We start from the raw sequence: 18,061 nt of genomic DNA, 5'->3' as shown, positions 1-18,061 counted from the left end.
TCATCGACAACTTTGCTTCCTGGCTTCCTCACTTCCTCTCTTCTGACATTCCCACCATTATCCTAGGCGATTTCAACATCCCTATTGACATCCCCACACAATCCCCTGCCTCTAAACTCCTTAACCTCACCTCTTCACTTGGTCTCTCCCAGTGGACCTCCTCACCCTCCCATGTGAATGGGAGCTCACTGGATCTGGTCTTCACTCACCGCTGTGATATTTCTGATTTTTCCAACTCCCCATTTCCCCTCTCTGACCACCACCTGCTCTCCTTCAACCTATCTCTCTCGACTTCCCCATCTCTACCTCCTAAGGCTACCATCACTAAGCGTAACATTGAAGCTATTGACACCACATTCCTTTCCTCCCTGTTTGACTCACTTCTCTCTCCTATTCTCTCTCTCTCATGCCCTGAACAAGCCACTTCCACATACAATGCTTCCCTTACTTCTGCTCTTGACTCTGTTGCTCCACCAACCACTATTCACCCTTGCAAATTAACACCTCAACCCTGGCACACCAAATGCACCAGATATCTGCAAAAATGCTCATGTACTGCTGAGCGACACTGGAGGAAATCATGCTCTAAGGCAGACTTCCTCCATTTCAAACTTATGCTCTCATCCTTCAGTGCTGCCCTTTCTCTTGCTAAACAGTCATACTTCAAGAACCTCATCTCCTCCCAGTCTTCCAACCCCCGGCGCCTCTTTGCCACTCTCAACTCACTCCTCTGCCCACCTCCACCTCGTCTCCCTTCCTCACTCTCTGCTCTTGACTTTGCCACTTACTTCACATCCAAAATTGACTCCATACGTCAGGACATCACATCACACCAGACTATCAGTAACCAGCCTTCTCCCATCCCTTACCAACCCTCCCCATCCCTCGCACCAACTCTGTCATCTTTCTCCCATGCATCTGGAGAGGAAGTCATGGCCCTCATTCGTTCCTGTCCCCTCACCACCTCCCCACTTGACCCTATCCCCTCCCGCCTCCTTTGCCACCTCTCTTCTTCTGCTTGTTCCCATCTTTCCCACCTTCTCAATCTCTCCCTCTCATCAGGCACTGTCCCCTCTGCCTTCAAGCACGCTCTCATCTCTCCTATTCTTAAAAAACCTACCCTTGATCCAAACACTATCTCCAACTACCGACCCATCTCTCTCCTCCCTTTTGCCTCCAAACTCCTTGAGCGTATTGTCTACAACCGCCTTACTTCCTTTCTTTCCTCACACTCACTGCTTGACCCATTCCAGTCTGGCTTCCGTCCTCTCCACTCCACTGAAACTGCCCTTACAAAAGTATGCAATGACCTCCATGCTGCTAAATCTAAGGGACACTACTCTCTACTTATTCTACTTGATCTCTCTGCTGCTTTTGACACTGTGGACCATCCTCTCCTACTGCAAATCCTTCACTCCATTGGTTTGCGTAACACTGCCCTCTCTTGGTTGTCGTCCTACCTTTCTGACCGTTCATTCTCTGTCTCCTCTCATGACTCCACCTCCCCCTCACTTCCACTAATTGTAGGGGTACCCCAAGGTTCTGTCCTTGGTCCTCTTCTCTTCTCTCTCTATACGTCCTCACTAGGTAAGCTCATTAGTTCTTTTGGTTTCCAATATCATCTCTATGCTGATGACACTCAAATCTATCTTTCCTCTCCAGACCTCTCCCCTACTCTCCTCACTCGTATCTCCAACTGTCTCTCTGCTATCTCTTCCTGGATGTCCCAGCGCTTTCTTAAACTTAACATGTCTAAGACCGAGCTAATCATCTTCCCTCCCTCCTGCATAATCTCACCTCCTACAATCTCATTATCTATTGATGGCACTACTATCTCCTCTACCCCCCAAGCGCGCTGTCTTGGAGTAATCCTTGACTCCTCCCTCTCCTTCAAACCACACATTCAGCACCTCTCACAAACCTGCCGTTTTCATCTAAAAAATATTTCCAGGATCAGACCCTTTCTGACCCAGGATGCTACTAAGACTCTTATCCACTCACTGGTCATCTCCAGACTGGACTGCTGTAATCTCTTCCTGACTGGCATTCCTCACAAATACCTCTCTCCACTCCAATCTATCCTCAATGCTGCTGCCCGGCTCATTTTCCTCACCAAACGCACTACGTCCACCTCTCCTCTCTTACTAGTCCTTCACTGGCTCCCCTTCCCTTTCAGAATCCATTTCAAGCTTCTCACACTTGCTTACAAAGCCCTCACCCACTCCTCTCCCATCTACATCTCTGATCTTATCTCGCTTTACACTCCCACCCGTCCTCTTCGCTCTGCTAATGCACACCGACTCTCCTGCCTACGGATTACTTCCTCCCACTCCTACCTCCAAGATTTTTCACGTGCTGCACCACTTTTCTGGAATTCCCTACCTCTCCCCCTCAGACTCTCCACCTCTCTACAAAACTTCAAACGGGCTCTCAAGACCCACTTCTTCACCAAACCCAGCCAAATCTCATCCTAAACCTCTGTTCCATGCTCTCTATGTACCCCATCTGTCTCACCCCTGTCTGTCTACCCCTCCCTTTTAGAATGTAAGCTCTCACGAGCAGGGCCCTCTTCCCTCATGTGCTTACTCTTTTCTTACTTTAATAATCTTCAGCTGCACCAAATCCAGCAGTCTTCTGCCACCTGATACTTATTCCAGTGTCATCTGCTGATGTAGCTATGTTTATTTACCCTGTACTTGTCCTATATTGTCGTCAACTGTAAGTTGCTGTTTTCCTGTTTGATTATTTGTTTATGTACTCTGTAATTGGGCACTGCGGAACCCTTGTGGCGCCATATAAATAAAGGATAATAATAATAATAATAAATAATATAATATATAGCAGTACGGTACAGTAGGCCACTGCTCTACCTACCTCTGTGTCGTCAAGTATACTATCCATCCATACCTGTGGTGCATTTTAGAAAAAAACATGTCTCGGCAGAGCAATCTATAAATCCATCATTTTTCAGACAGCAACAGTGGGTATTGTAATAGTCACCCAATCCATCACTTTTATAGGGTTACATGCACCCACATGCTACAGCCTGTCTCAATAATTTTACTGTCACGCTGTGTGTGTTTGTGTTTTTATTTGGGTATTTTTTGTTGTTGTAGAACTACAGGTACCAGCAAGCCCGTTATTTCCCCGCCTGCTGGTACTTGAGGTTCTCCAAGTACCAGCAAGCGGGGGAGGCTTGCTGGGCCTTGTAGTTCCACAACGAAAAAACAATATTCTTTTTTTACACACATGGCTATCAGCCCGGCACCCACCACCCAGGGGTGCTGGGGACAGCCTCGGGCTTCACCCCTGGCCCTTGGGTGCCTCGAGGGGAGGAACCTCTTGATTTAAGGGGTCCCCACTCCTCCAGGGAACCCCGGCCAGGGGTGACTAGTTGGAGGGGTAATGCCAGGGCCGCAGGGACCTACATAAAAGTGTCCCCCGGCTGTGGCATTATCTCTCTGGCTAGTGGAGCCCGGTGCTGGTTTTAAAAATATGGGGGACCCCTACATCTATTGTCCCACGTATTTTTGGAACCTGGACCGGTCTAAGAGCCCGGTGCTGGTTGTCTAAATACGGGGAACCCCTGTCCAATTTTTCCCCCAGTATTTAAATAACCAGGACCGGCTCAAAGAGCCCGAGGCTGGTTATACTAAGGAGGGGGGACCTCACGCATTTTTTTTAACCCATTCAGACCCTTCTCCTTTAAGTTAATGGAAGCCCTGGACAACAAAATTGCATTCATGTCCTCCTCCCTCACCCTTCCCAGTCCCAAACACTCATTTTTTTTTCTTTAAAAATTTATAATATATAACGAGAACAATGAGCAGGCAGGCAGCGGGCATTGGCGGCATCGGACTGAGATAGAAATTAGTGGTGGAGGGCTGGGTCAGTTGATTGTGGGCGAGTTTGTAAGCCATTGGCGGTGGCAGCGGGTATCGGCTCAGAGGCAGTAGCAGGCATTGGCTAAGGGTCATCGGCAGGATTCGGCGGACATTATGGCTGTAGTGCCTCACTAGCCACTGACCTCACCGCACGCCACTGTGGGACAGATGTAACATGCAGAGAGAGGTAGATTTGGGAGGGGGAATGTCCTAGCATAACTGTTAATTGCAGTGTAATACTGTAATTCAGCTGTGCAGCATTTGTGGCTAAATGTCAAAGAAGCCAGTATTTACCCTGCATGCAAAACAATAAATGTATTTGAACATACCTCCCAACTATCCCAATTTTTGCAGGACAGTCACTTTTTTGGGGAATGTCCAGCTAACCCAAACAACCCCCCCCCCTTCCCATGGGAAAGGGGGGGGGGGTGGAAGGCTCCCTGTAGCTTGTTGCTCTGCAAATATGCACATTGTGGGTAATTCAGACCTGATCGCTAGGGTGTGTTTTTTGCATCCCTGTAATCAGGTAGTTGTCGCCTACAGCGGAAGGGAAAATTTGCTGTGCAGGTGTGTGATCACATGTGCACAAGAGCTGCACAGCTCAGCACTTACTCAGCCATTGAGGTGACGTCACAAATCCTCCCACAAAACGCCGGGTCCCTCCAGTGTTTTTCCGGACACTCCCTAGAAACATTCAGTTGCCACCCACACAAACACCCTCTTCTTGTCAATCTTCTTGTGATCTCCGGACCGTCGCACTTACGCATTGTGGCGCATACGCATGTGCAGTGCAAACCAGATTGCCCGCTGGGTGAAAATAAATTGAAGTGATCTGGTCTGAATAAGCCTCAATCTCTATTCACGGGAGACAGAGGGGCTGGGGCATGGCCAGCAGCTCACAGAGCACCTATAATTACAAAAATGGGAGACATGGCTCATGATCGCGATATACCTGCGAAGGTACGCCCTCTACTGATTGACAGGCAGAGGCATTCGCATTTTCTGCGGGGCACCCGGAGAAAATGTAGGCACATGCACAGGATGGACCCTGCGTATATGCCCCCATCCTCTTCAAAGTTTTTGCGGTTGGAACGCGTATTACGATCCAAACTGAATTAGGCCCTATGTCTTATATACACGAGCAGTGTGAAAACATCAATCGATGGGGGTAATTCCAAGTTGATCGCAGCAGGAATTTTGTTAGCAGTTGGGCAAAACCATGTGTACTGCAGGGGAGGCAGATATAACATGTGCAGAAAGAGTTAGATTTGGGTGAGTTATTTTGTTTCTGTGCAGGGTAAATACTAACTGCTTTATTTTTACACTGCAAATTAGATTGCAGATTGAACACACCACACCCAAATCTAACTCTCTCTGCACATGTTAAATCTGCCTTCCCTGCAGTGCACATAGGTGGTCATTCCGAGTTGTTCGCTCGGTAATTTTCTTCGCATCGCAGCGATTTTCCGCTTAATGCGCATGCGCAATGTTCACACTGCGACTGCGCCAAGTAAATTTGCTATGCAGTTAGGAATATTACTCACGGTTTTTTCATCGTTCTGGTGATCGTAATGTGATTGACAGGAAGTGGGTGTTTCTGGGCGGAAACAGGCCGTTTTAGGGGCGTGTGGGAAAAAATGCTACCGTTTCTGGGAAAAACGCGGGAGTGGCTGGAGAAACGGAGGAGTGTCTGGGCGAACGCTGGGTGTGTTTGTGACGTCAAACCAGGAACGACAAGCACTGAACTGATCGCACTGGCAGAGTAAGTCTCGAGCTACTCAGAAACTGCACAGAGATGTCTTATCGCAATATTGCAAATCTTTCGTTCGCAATTTTAAGATGCTAAGATTCACTCCCAGTAGGCGGCAGCTTAGCGTGTGCAATGCTGCTAAAAGCAGCTTGCGAGCGAACAACTCGGAATGAGGGCCATGGGGGGTAATTCTGAGTTGATCGCAGCAGGATTTTTGTTAGCAGTTGGGCAAAACCATGTGCACTGCATTTACGAACAGATGATTTTTTATATAAATTTTAAAATGTTAGTAAATGTGTGTTTTTTTTTCAACCTGGAAGCCCAACATCGATTAAGATCGATCTTAAATAGACCCCTGGGTTTTAAGGATAACCATGGTTGAGTCCAATGGTTAATTCACATTGACCGAAGTTCTAATTAAGTCACCTGTGCTCAAGCATGATATCCTTAAAATCTGGATTGCAATGACAGCATTTTGGAACTATGCCTAAGGGTTTAATTTTTACATTTATCCACTGACAATAAATCTACCTACAATATCCCTGTAACTGTTATGATTACAGTATTTCACTAAATAATTTAATTTGCTGAACCTTCTGTAAAAAGAAATATTAAGCTGCTGTAATTCCCAGATGCAGCAAATTTGTTAGCTAGTGGGCAAAACCATGTGCACTGCAGGGTTGGGGGGGGGGCAGATATAACATTTGCAGAGAGATTTAGGTGGGTTATATTGTTTGTGTGCAGGGTAAATACTGGCTGTTTTGTTTTTACACTGCAATTTAGATTTCAGTTTGAACACACCGCACCAAAATCTAACTCTCTCTGCACATATTATACACCCCCCCCCCTGCAGTGTACATGGTTTAAGCTAATAAATTTGCTGCTGTGATCAGATCTGAGTTAAGCCCTATGTATTTGGCACTGGCAAAGGGTTAGAGGCCTTGCTGTAGAGCTCACACCTTTCTTATCATGCATTGTAATATTTCCTATGTCCTGATGTTGTGCTCTCTGCTCCATCCAAGTAAACAGCAATGTAGCATGGCTATCAAAGAGCGTGAAGATTGCAGATTTCCTGGGATCAATGCTAAGGAATGCTATTCCAGAGGCTGCTGCTTTAATTCAAGTGTCACTGGGGTTAAATGGTGTTTTTACCTTAAAAACACAGGTAGAGTATATAGTACAGTGGTAAAGTGGGAGCATGTAGTGCTATTGATTACAGATTTGATGGAGCTTAAACATGGATAAGGTCCATGGCTCTAAGAGTTTATCTTGTGTATCCTTTATTTTTAGTCATGGTCAGATAAGATTAGAAAATACCATTTAAGTGGAAATTTCCTGTTAGCTGTTTTTCAGTATGCTCAACTGTCTGATTAACTTGTCCTAAAAAAGGACCAAAGGAGCTAAATTGCCCTGTGATCTAGCTAAATTGCCCCAGTTAAAAAAAAAAAAAACTAAGCTGCTGTAATTCCTGGATGTTTCCTTACTGCATCAACAGGAAGTGACAAGAAACAATGTAATGTGGAACCGTACAGCAGAAGGGATTGCGGCTACCCCACAATAAGTGCAGCGGAATGTAAGAAGAGGAATTGTTGCTTTGACTGCAGCATTCCCGGGGTTTACTGGTGTTTCTTCAAGTCACAAGGTATGGAGCTGCTGTATAGTTACTCGCAAGTCAGTAGTTGTATGATGCTCACACCTGGAAAACTGGATACACACAGAATGCCCTACACAGGGGGTGAAATGAGCGCCCCCCCCCCCACCCCCCGTACGCTCAGCACACATCACGCTGTGCTGAGCGGGGGCAGAGATGTGTGCTGAGCAGTTCGCTCAGCACACATCTCTCCCCAAAATCGGGCCGTGAATACGGACCTTTAAACTGGATCCACACTTAGATTATCTGTCCAATTTTTTTTTTTCTAGTTGAAACAAAATTATGCCAATATGTGGCAGCAAATGACAATTGACCATTTGCTCACAAACACTGGAAAACATCCAAAAATGGTCATTTAGATAAATTGGTTAAATCCATTTCATTTAGCTAATTTATCCAAACTACCTTTATTGTATCTTTGTGGGTGAATGATGTGTGGGTCAGTGTTGAGGGTGGTGGAGGAGATGGGTATTAGGCACAGCAGGGTGTGGACAGTCAAATAGTGTGCTTAGAGGTTCAGAGTCATTGTATGAGACTCTGGCAACAGTGACTTGATGAGTCTGGTGTCCATAGGGTGGGACGCATTAACCTTTTTATGCTATTGAAATAGTTCTCCTCCTGACCGACGCAGTTCCTTGCTCCGAGGTTGGTGTATTGTCCTGTTGCAGCGCCTCTCCACTGTGGTCACAGTGAGCTGTGTGGTGTTGCTGGCGCATGCCAATCTCCCCCCAACCTCCCTCTTGCATTTCAGACCTACGTACGCATGATGGGATCTTGTATGATATGCGCGTGTGCTGTAGAGATGAAAGTGGGGGTGAGGAGGCAGATCGTGAGATGGGGAAACTTTGTGGACTGTTAGCGAAGGGGAGCACTGGGCAATCTGAGTTGCAAAGAGGGCAGCAGAAGAGGTTATTGCATGTGCACTGGTGACAGGTCCATCCTTGGTGGCCAGCCTCAGTGGTAAAGGGGTACATGAGCTAGTGTCCCTTGGCCAGCCATGTACCATGGCCACCTCCCTACCTCCTATATATTCTCCCTGATCTGTCACTTTGTTACGGTCTGCTGCTGGCACTGGTGTATCGTCCTGCAGATGCCGTCTCCGCCCATTGCTGTGACTTCCCCCAGAGTTAGCCACACAGAGTGACAGATCTGGGAAAATATATAGGAGATCATTACTTTCACTTGCAGCCTACCTTATTTTTTGCAGCCTAGCATGCTCCTGACCCATTCTCTCACTAATACTTATACAACATTCATGAACTCATCTTAAGGTTTCTTTATTATTCAGTCACACTGTCTTGGATCCAAACCATTTCCTGTGGCATTGCAGTCAAACAATTGAGCTATTTACCCTTGCATAGAAAGGTATAATCTAAGCTAGAGAATTCTATTTGGAGCTCACCTTGTACTTTGTGAAGAAATAATCAGCTTTGTGGCTGAGCAGATATATGGAGTGTGTGGCTGCACACTGCATTGATCTGCTGAGTTGCAATGCTAATAATTTTTTTTTTGCAAAGTACCAATAGCTTCATTGTGAAGGTGGAAAGAAGGGTGTTACGGCATGGAATGTACAAACTGCGAGACCCTGCTGGTAGCGCCTTTGTCTATTTAGTAGGAAGGGCACGTAACAGCCGGGGGGCAATGGAGGAAGCCCCTTTAGGGCTGGAGCCCGGCGGCAACTGACTCCGTTGTCTCTGGCAGTTCCGCCCCTGGACTAGAGGAATGGTCAAGAACATGGCAACATTTAATGCCAAAAAATGCAAAATCATACACGTCTCAAAAATGCAAAGGCTAACTATAATATTAAGGGCATTATAATGGCAAGAGGAAAGCTATCTAAGTATTACTATTTCAGGTGAGCAATGTAACAAAGCAATAGGAAAGGCAAGTCAGATGCTTGTTTGCATAGGTTAAAGAACCAGTAGCAGAAAAAAGTAATACAGGTTGAGTATCCCATATCCAAATATTCAGAAATACGGAATATTCCGAAATACGGACTTTTTTGAGTGAGACTGAGATAGTGAAACCTTTGTGTTTTGATGGCTCAGTGTACACAAACTTTGTTTAATACTCAAAGTTATTAAAAATATTGTATTAAATGAACTTCAGACTGTGTGTATAAGGTGTATATGAAACATAAATGAATTCTGTGAATGTACACACACTTTGTTTAATGCACAAAGTTATAAAAAATATTGGCTAAAATGACCTTCAGGCTGTGTGTATAAGGTGTATATGAAACATAAATGCCTTCTGTGCTTAGATTTAGGTCCCATCACCATAATATCTCGTTATGGTATGCAATTATTCCAAAATACAAATCTGATATCCAAAATTCCTCTGGTCCCAAGCATTTTGGATAAGGGATACTCAACCTGTAATGCCACTGTATAGGTCCTTGGTACAGCCACATTTAGAATCCTGTGTTCAGTTCCAGAAGCCATATCTCCAGAAGGCTGTAAATACATTAGGGCAACTAAAATTGTGCATGGCCTACATCACAAAACTTACCTGGAAATACTAAAAAATGTTGATGTGTATAGTTTGGAGAAGGGAAGAGGGAACATACAGTAATAGAAACATTTAAATATATAGGGAGGAATGTAATAGGGTGTGAGAATCAGAAAGTGAGAGATTTTGTGTTTTTTCCTGTTGTTTTTTTTTTTTTTTGATTGTTTGTTTTTAAAGTGGCAATCCTTTACATGGCAAAACCAGGTTGATATTTGCCATGTAAAGGATTGCCACCGTGGGCATGTGTAGAAGGGGCACTGCTACTGTTGGCATTATGTGTGTAAGCTGCACTGATATGGTGGTTATGTGTATAAAGGGCACTGCGACTGTGGGTATTATTATTATTATTATTACATGCGGTGTAATGACAATAAGATAGTGCTACTGTGTGGCGTATTTTGATTTGGGGTGCTATTGTGTGGCCATGCCCCTTCCTTGTGATACCACACCTTCTTTTTTTAAGGAGCGCACTGTCCCTTTATTAAGTATTGGAGAGAGGGCCCAAATTAATAGTTTGCAGGGAGGCGCCAACACCCTAGCACTGGCCCTTTGGTAGGGGACAGGATTTGCTTCTGCTTGTGCACATATGTTATGATTGCCAGCCAACAGCACTGGTTTTGCCTATAACACTAACTATAAATATTTTGAATTGGTCCTGGACCACCAATCCAAGGCACCCCTGCAAGTGTCCTGAGGCACCCCAGGGTGCAGTTTGAGAACCACTGGTCTAGTGAGTACCCAGGATAATTATTGTAGCTGGTCTGCGGGTAACAGCTCTCAGATCCACTTCTAGAAAAAATGCAGCAATGTAATTTGAGTGACAAACTGCAGAGATGAACCCTTTCTGTGACTGCTGCACAGGGATCACACAAACTCTATTCATAGGGCTGACTTCACTTAGGGGAGATGTTCTCACCCCGCAAAGAAGTGCGAGTATATACCGCACTTACGGTACCATTGGATTTACAGATATTTTCTTGCAATACACTATGGGGGTCATTCTGAGTTGATTGCTCGCTAGCAGTTTTTAGCAGCCATGCAAACGCATTGTCGCTGCCCACTGGAGAGTGTATATTCACTTTGGAGAAGTGCGAATACTTGAGTAGCAGAGCGCCTGCAAAATCGTTTCAAAATAAGACCAGTACTGTAGTTACACTTCGTGTGCGTTGATTCTAACAACCGAGGGACGGCTTTTGATGTCACACACCCATCCAGCGAATGCCCAGCCACGTCTGCATTTCTTCTGCCACGCCTGCATTTTTCCAAGCACTCCCTGAAAACGGTCAGTTGACACCCAGAAACGCCCTCTTTCTGTCAATCTCCTTGTGGCCTGTTCTGTGATTGGAATAATCGCTAGAACTAGTGCAAAACCACAATGGACTTTGTACCCGTACGATGCGCATGCACATTACGGAGCATGCGCATGCACAGATTAGCCATTTTTTTTCAACTGATTGCTACGCAGCGAACAACGGCAGCAAGCGATCAACTCGGAATGACCCCCTATATACATAGAAACATGGATTTTTACTGCAGGAATTATGGTTAGTTTAGGGGTATCGGTTAGGGTCAACAGAGGTGTAGCTAGGGGTCCAAGCGCCCCTGGCAAAGTAAGGGACTGGCGCCCCCCCTTTCGATAAAGCATTGCAGTCCATTGGCGGTTACCATGTTGGAGCCACAGCAACTGACCCCCTCCCCCACACGCTGCCCTACATCATCGGCTGGGATTCACTGTTGGTGTGAAGCCACTGGGAACATTCTGGTAGCATTAGCAGCAGTCTGTGTCATAGATAGGGAAGGCAGAAGGTTAACTAGCTAATAGCAGTCTGTTGGCAGCAGAGGCTAGGCGGGGGGCTGAGAATGAGCCAACGCTGATCAGTGTCCAGTCTGCTCAGACAAAAATATTTTGTGATCAGGGCTGGTTCTAGACCAAAGGAGCCAATGGCAAAAATTTCCTTTGGCACCCCCCCCCCCCACACACACACACACACACATACACACACACACACACACACACACACACACACACACACCAAAAAAGAACATATCCCAGTTTAACATAACGCTATGTGGTGCAAGGTGTGGAGCTGGTCACTTGTATCAGACCTCTGACATTTGCCTTTTCACCCATATTGCATACTTTTGTCTTGCAGGTTGTGTCTTAATTCAAGAAGTGTTCTAAGTACTTCAGCTTAGTATCTTTACTGACCCCTCTTTACCCCACACTACATAACTGACCCCTCTATACCCTACACTACATCACTGACCTTTCTATAACCATCACTGCATTACTGACCCCTCTATTAGAGATGTGCACTTGAAATTTTTCGGGTTTTGTGTTTTGGTTTTGGGTTCGGTTCCGCGGCCGTGTTTTGGGTTAGACCGCATTTTGGCAAAACCTCACCGAATTTTTTTTGTCGGATTCGGGTGTGTTTTGGATTCGGGTGTTTTTTTCAAAAAACACTAAAAAACAGCTTAAATCATAGAATTTGGGGGTCATTTTGATCCCAAAGTATTATTAACCTCAAAAACCATAATTTCCACTCATTTTCAGTCTATTCTGAACGCCTCACACCTCACAATATTATTTTTAGTCCTAAAATTTGCACCGAGGTCGCTGGATGACTAAGCTAAGCGACCCTAGTGGCCGACACAAACACCTGGCCCATCTAGGAGTGGCACTGCAGTGTCACGCAGGATGGCCCTTCCAAAAAACACTCCCCAAACAGCACATGACGCAAAGAAAAAAAGAGGCGCAATGAGGTAGCTGTGTGAGTAAGCTAAGCGACCCTAGCGGCCGACACAAACACCTGGCCCATCTAGGAGTGTCACTGCAGTGTCACGCAGGATGGCCCTTCCAAAAAACACTCCCCAAACAGCACATGACGCAAAGAAAAAAAGAGGCGCAATGAGGTAGCTGTGTGAGTAAGATAAGCGACCCTAGTGGCCGACACAAACACCTGGCCCATCTAGGAGTGGCACTGCAGTGTCACGCAGGATGGCCCTTCCAAAAAACATTACCCAAACAGCACATGACGCAAAGAAAAAAAGAGGCGCAATGAGGTAGCTGTGTGAGTAAGATAAGCGACCCTAGTGGCCGACACAAACACCTGGCCCATCTAGGAGTGGCACTGCAGTGTCACGCAGGATGGCCCTTCAAAAAAATACTCCCCAAACAGCACATGACGCAAAGAAAAATGAAAGAAAAAAGAGGTGCAAGATGGAATTGTCCTTGGGCCCTCCCACCCACCCTTATGTTGTATAAACAGGACATGCACACTTTAACCAACCAATCATTTCAGTGACAGGGTCTGCCACACGACTGTGACTGAAATGACGGGTTGGTTTGGACCCCCACCAAAAAAGAAGCAATTAATCTCTCCTTGCACAAACTGGCTCTACAGAGGCAAGATGTCCACCTCATCATCATCCTCCGATATATCACCGTGTACATCCCCCTCCTCACAGATTATCAATTCGTCCCCACTGGAATCCACCATCTCAGCTCCCTGTGTACTTTGTGGAGGCAATTGCTGCTGGTCAATGTCTCCACGGAGGAATTGATTATAATTCATTTTAATGAACATCATCTTCTCCACATTTTCTGGAAGTAACCTCGTACGCCGATTGCTGACAAGGTGAGCGGCGGCACTAAACACTCTTTCGGAGTACACACTTGTGGGAGGGCAACTTAGGTAGAATAAAGCCAGTTTGTGCAAGGGCCTCAAAATTGCCTCTTTTTCCTGCCAGTATAAGTACGGACTGTCTGACGTGCCTACTTGGATGCGGTCACTCATATAATCCTCCACCATTCTTTCAATGGGGAGAGAATCATATGCAGTGCCAGTAGACGACATGTCCGACTCCGTAATCGTTGTCAGGTCCTTCAGTACGGACCAGATGTCAGCATCAGCAGTCGCTCCAGACTGCCCTGCATCACCGCCAGCGGGTGGGCTCGGAATTCTGAGCCTTTTCCTCGCACCCCCAGTTGCGGGAGAATGTGAAGGAGGAGATGTTGACAGGTCGCGTTCCTCTTGACTTGACAATTTTCTCACCAGCAGGTCTTTGAACCCCAGCAGACTTGTGTGTGCCGGAAAGAGAGATCCAAGGTAGGTTTTAAATCTAGGATCGAGCACGGTGGCCAAAATGTAGTGCTCTGATTTCAACGGATTGACCACCCGTGAATCCTTGTTAAGCGAATTAAGGGCTCCATCCACAAGTCCCACATGCCTAGCGGAATCGCTCTGTGTTAGCTCCTCCTTCAATGTCTCCAGCTTCTTCTGCAAAAGCCTGATGAGGGGAATGACCTGACTCAGGCTGGCAGTGTCTGAACTGACTTCACGTGTGGCAAGTTCAAAGGGCAGCAGAACCTTGCACAACGTTGAAATCATTCTCCACTGCGCTTGAGACAGGTGCATTCCACCTCCTATATCGTGCTCAATTGTATAGGCTTGAATGGCCTTTTGCTGCTCCTCCAACCTCTGAAGCATATATAGGGTTGAATTCCACCTCGTTACCACTTCTTGCTTCAGATGATGGCAGGGCAGGTTCAGGCGTTTTTGGTGTTGCTCCAGTCTTCTGTACGTGGTGCCTGTACGCCGAAAGTGTCCCGCAATTCTTCTGGCCACCGACAGCATCTCTTGCACGCCCCTCTCGTTTTTTAAATAATTCTGCACCACCAAATTCAAGGTATTTGCAAAACATGGGACGTGCTGGAATTTGCCCATATTTAATGCACACACAATATTGCTGGCGTTGTCCGATGCCACAAATCCACAGGAGAGTCCAATTGGGGGAAGCCATTCCGCGATGATCTTCCTCAGTTGCCGTAAGAGGTTTTCAGCTGTGTGCGTATTCTGGAAACCGGTGATACAAAGCGTAGCCTGCCTAGGAGTTGGCGTTTGCGAGATGCTGCTACTGGTGCCGCTGCTGCTGTTCTTGCGGCGGGAGTCCATACATCTACCCAGTGGGCTGTCACAGTCATATAGTCCTGACCCTGCCCTGCTCCACTTGTCCACATGTCCGTGGTTAAGTGGACATTGGGTACAACTGCATTTTTTAGGACACTGGTGAGTCTTTTTCTGACGTCCGTGTACATTCTCGGTATCGCCTGCCTAGAGAAGTGGAACCTAGATGGTATTTGGTAACGGGGGCACACTACCTCAAGAAATTGTCTAGTTCCCTGTGAACTAACGGCGGATACCGGACGCACGTCTAACACCAACATAGTTGTCAAGGCCTCAGTTATCCGCTTTGCAACAGGATGACTGCTGTGATATTTCATCTTCCTCGCAAAGGACTGTTGGACAGTCAATTGCTTGGTGGAAGTAGTAAAAGTGGGCTTACGACTTCCCCTCTGGGATGACCATCGACTCCCAGCAGCAACAACAGCAGCGCCAGCAGCAGTAGGCGTTACACGCAAGGATGCATCGGAGGAATCCCAGGCAGGAGAGGACTCGTCAGAATTGCCAGTGACATGGCCTGCAGGACTATTGGCATTCCTGGGGAAGGAGGAAATTGACACTGAGGGAGTTGGTGGGGTGGTTTGCGTGAGCTTGGTTACAAGAGGAAGGGATTTACTGGTCAGTGGACTGCTTCCGCTGTCGCCCAAAGTTTTTGAACTTGTCACTGACTTATTATGAATGTGCTGCAGGTGACGTATAAGGGAGGATGTTCCGAGGTGGTTAACGTCCTTACCCCTACTTATTACAGCTTGACAAAGGCAACACACGGCTTGACACCTGTTGTCCGCATTTCTGTTGAAATACTTCCACACCGAAGAGCTGATTTTTTTGGTATTTTCACCAGGCATGTCAATGGCCATATTCCTCCCACGGACAACAGGTGTCTCCCCGGGTGCCTGACTTAAACAAACCACCTCACCATCAGAATCCTCCTGGTCAATTTCCTCCCCAGCGCCAGCAACACCCATATCCTCCTCATCCTGGTGTACTTCAACACTGACATCTTCAATCTGACTATCAGGAAATGGACTGCGGGTGCTCCTTCCAGCACTTGCAGGGGGCGTGCAAATGGTGGAAGGCGCATGCTCTTCACGTCCAGTGTTGGGAAGGTCAGGCATCGCAACCGACACAATTGGACTCTCCTTGTGGATTTGGGATTTCGAAGAACGCACAGTTCTTTGCTGTGCTTTTGCCAGCTTGAGTCTTTTCATTTTTCTAGCGAGAGGCTGAGTGCTTCCATCCTCATGTGAAGCTGAACCACTAGCCATGAACATAGGCCAGGGCCTCAGCCGTTCCTTGCCACTCCGTGTGGTAAATGGCATATTGGCAAGTTTACGCTTCTCCTCCGACAATTTTATTTTAGATTTTTGAGTCCTTTTTTTACTGATATTTGGTGTTTTGGATTTTACATGCTCTGTACTATGACATTGGGCATCGGCCTTGGCAGACAACGTTGCTGGCATTTCATCGTCTCAGCCATGACTAGTGGCAGCAGCTTCAGCACGAGGTGGAAGTCGATCTTGATCTTTCCCTATTTTTGGAACCTCAACATTTTTGTTCTCCATATTTTAATAGGCACAACTAAAAGGCACCTCAGGTAAACAATGGAGATGGATGGATACTAGTATACTTATGGATGACGAGCGACTGCCGACACAGAGGTAGCTACAGCCGTGGACTACCGTACTGTGTCTGCTGCTAATATAGACTGGATGATAATGAGATAAAATTAAAATATATATATATATATATCACACTAGTACTGCAGCCGGACAGGTATATATTATGTAATGACGGACCTGCTGGACACTGTCTGTCAGCACTGCAGACTCCTAAAGTAAGCTACTAGTATCAAGAAGATAGAAAAAAAAAAAAAACACGGGTAGGTGGTATACAATTATGGATGGACGAGCGACTGCCGACACAGAGGTAGCTACAGCCGTGGACTACCGTACTGTGTCTGCTGCTAATATAGACTGGATGATAATGAGATAAAATTAAAATATATATATATATCACACTAGTACTGCAGCCGGACAGGTATATATTATGTAATGACGGACCTGCTGGACACTGTCTGTCAGCACTGCAGACTCCTAAAGTAAGCTACTAGTATCAAGAAGATAGAAAAAAAAAAAACACGGGTAGGTGGTATACAATTATGGATGGACGAGCGACTGCCGACACAGAGGTAGCTACAGCCGTGGACTACCGTACTGTGTCTGCTGCTAATATAGACTGGATGATAATGAGATAAAATTAAAATATATATATATATATATATATCACACTAGTACTGCAGCCGGACAGGTATATATTATGTAATGACGGACCTGCTGGACACTGTCTGTCAGCACTGCAGACTCCTAAAGTAAGCTACTAGTATCAAGAAGATAGAAAAAAAAAAAACCACGGGTAGGTGGTATACAATTATGGATGGACGAGCGACTGCCGACACAGAGGTAGCTACACCCGTGGACTACCGTACTGTGTCTGCTGCTAATATAGACTGGATGATAATGAGATAAAATTAAAATATATATATATTATATATCACACTAGTACTGCAGCCGGACAGGTATATATTATGTAATGACGGACCTGCTGGACACTGTCTGTCAGACTCAGCACTGCAGACTCCTAAAGTAAGCTACTAGTATCAAGAAGATAGAAAAAAAAAACCAACGGTAGGTGGTATACAATTATGGATGGACGAGCGACTGCCGACACAGAGGTAACTACAGCCGTGGACTACCGTACTGTGTCTGCTGCTAATATAGACTGGATGATAATGAGATAAAATTAAAATATATATATATATCACACTAGTACTGCAGCCGGACAGGTATATATTATGTAATGACGGACCTGCTGGACACTGTCTGTCAGCACTGCAGACTCCTAAAGTAAGCTACTAGTATCAAGAAGATAGAAAAAAAAACCACGGGTAGGTGGTATACAATTATGGATGGACGAGCGACTGCCGACACAGAGGTAGCTACAGCCGTGGACTACCGTACTGTGTCTGCTGCTAATATAGACTGGATGATAATGAGATAAAATTAAAATATATATATATTATATATCACACTAGTAGCTACAGCCGTGGACTACCGTACTGTGTCTGCTGCTAATATAGACTGGATGATAATGAGATAAAATTAAAATATATATATATATATATCACACTAGTACTGCAGCCGGACAGGTATATATTATGTAATGACGGACCTGCTGGACACTGTCTGCAGAATGCGTTTATAAAAACACCACACGACGAGTGTTTAACTTTTTCAGGCAG

Source organism: Pseudophryne corroboree, unplaced genomic scaffold (genome assembly GCF_028390025.1).
Source record: "Pseudophryne corroboree isolate aPseCor3 unplaced genomic scaffold, aPseCor3.hap2 scaffold_336, whole genome shotgun sequence".
NCBI classification, from domain to species: domain Eukaryota; kingdom Metazoa; phylum Chordata; class Amphibia; order Anura; family Myobatrachidae; genus Pseudophryne; species Pseudophryne corroboree.
This window is presented reverse-complemented; position numbering follows the sequence as displayed.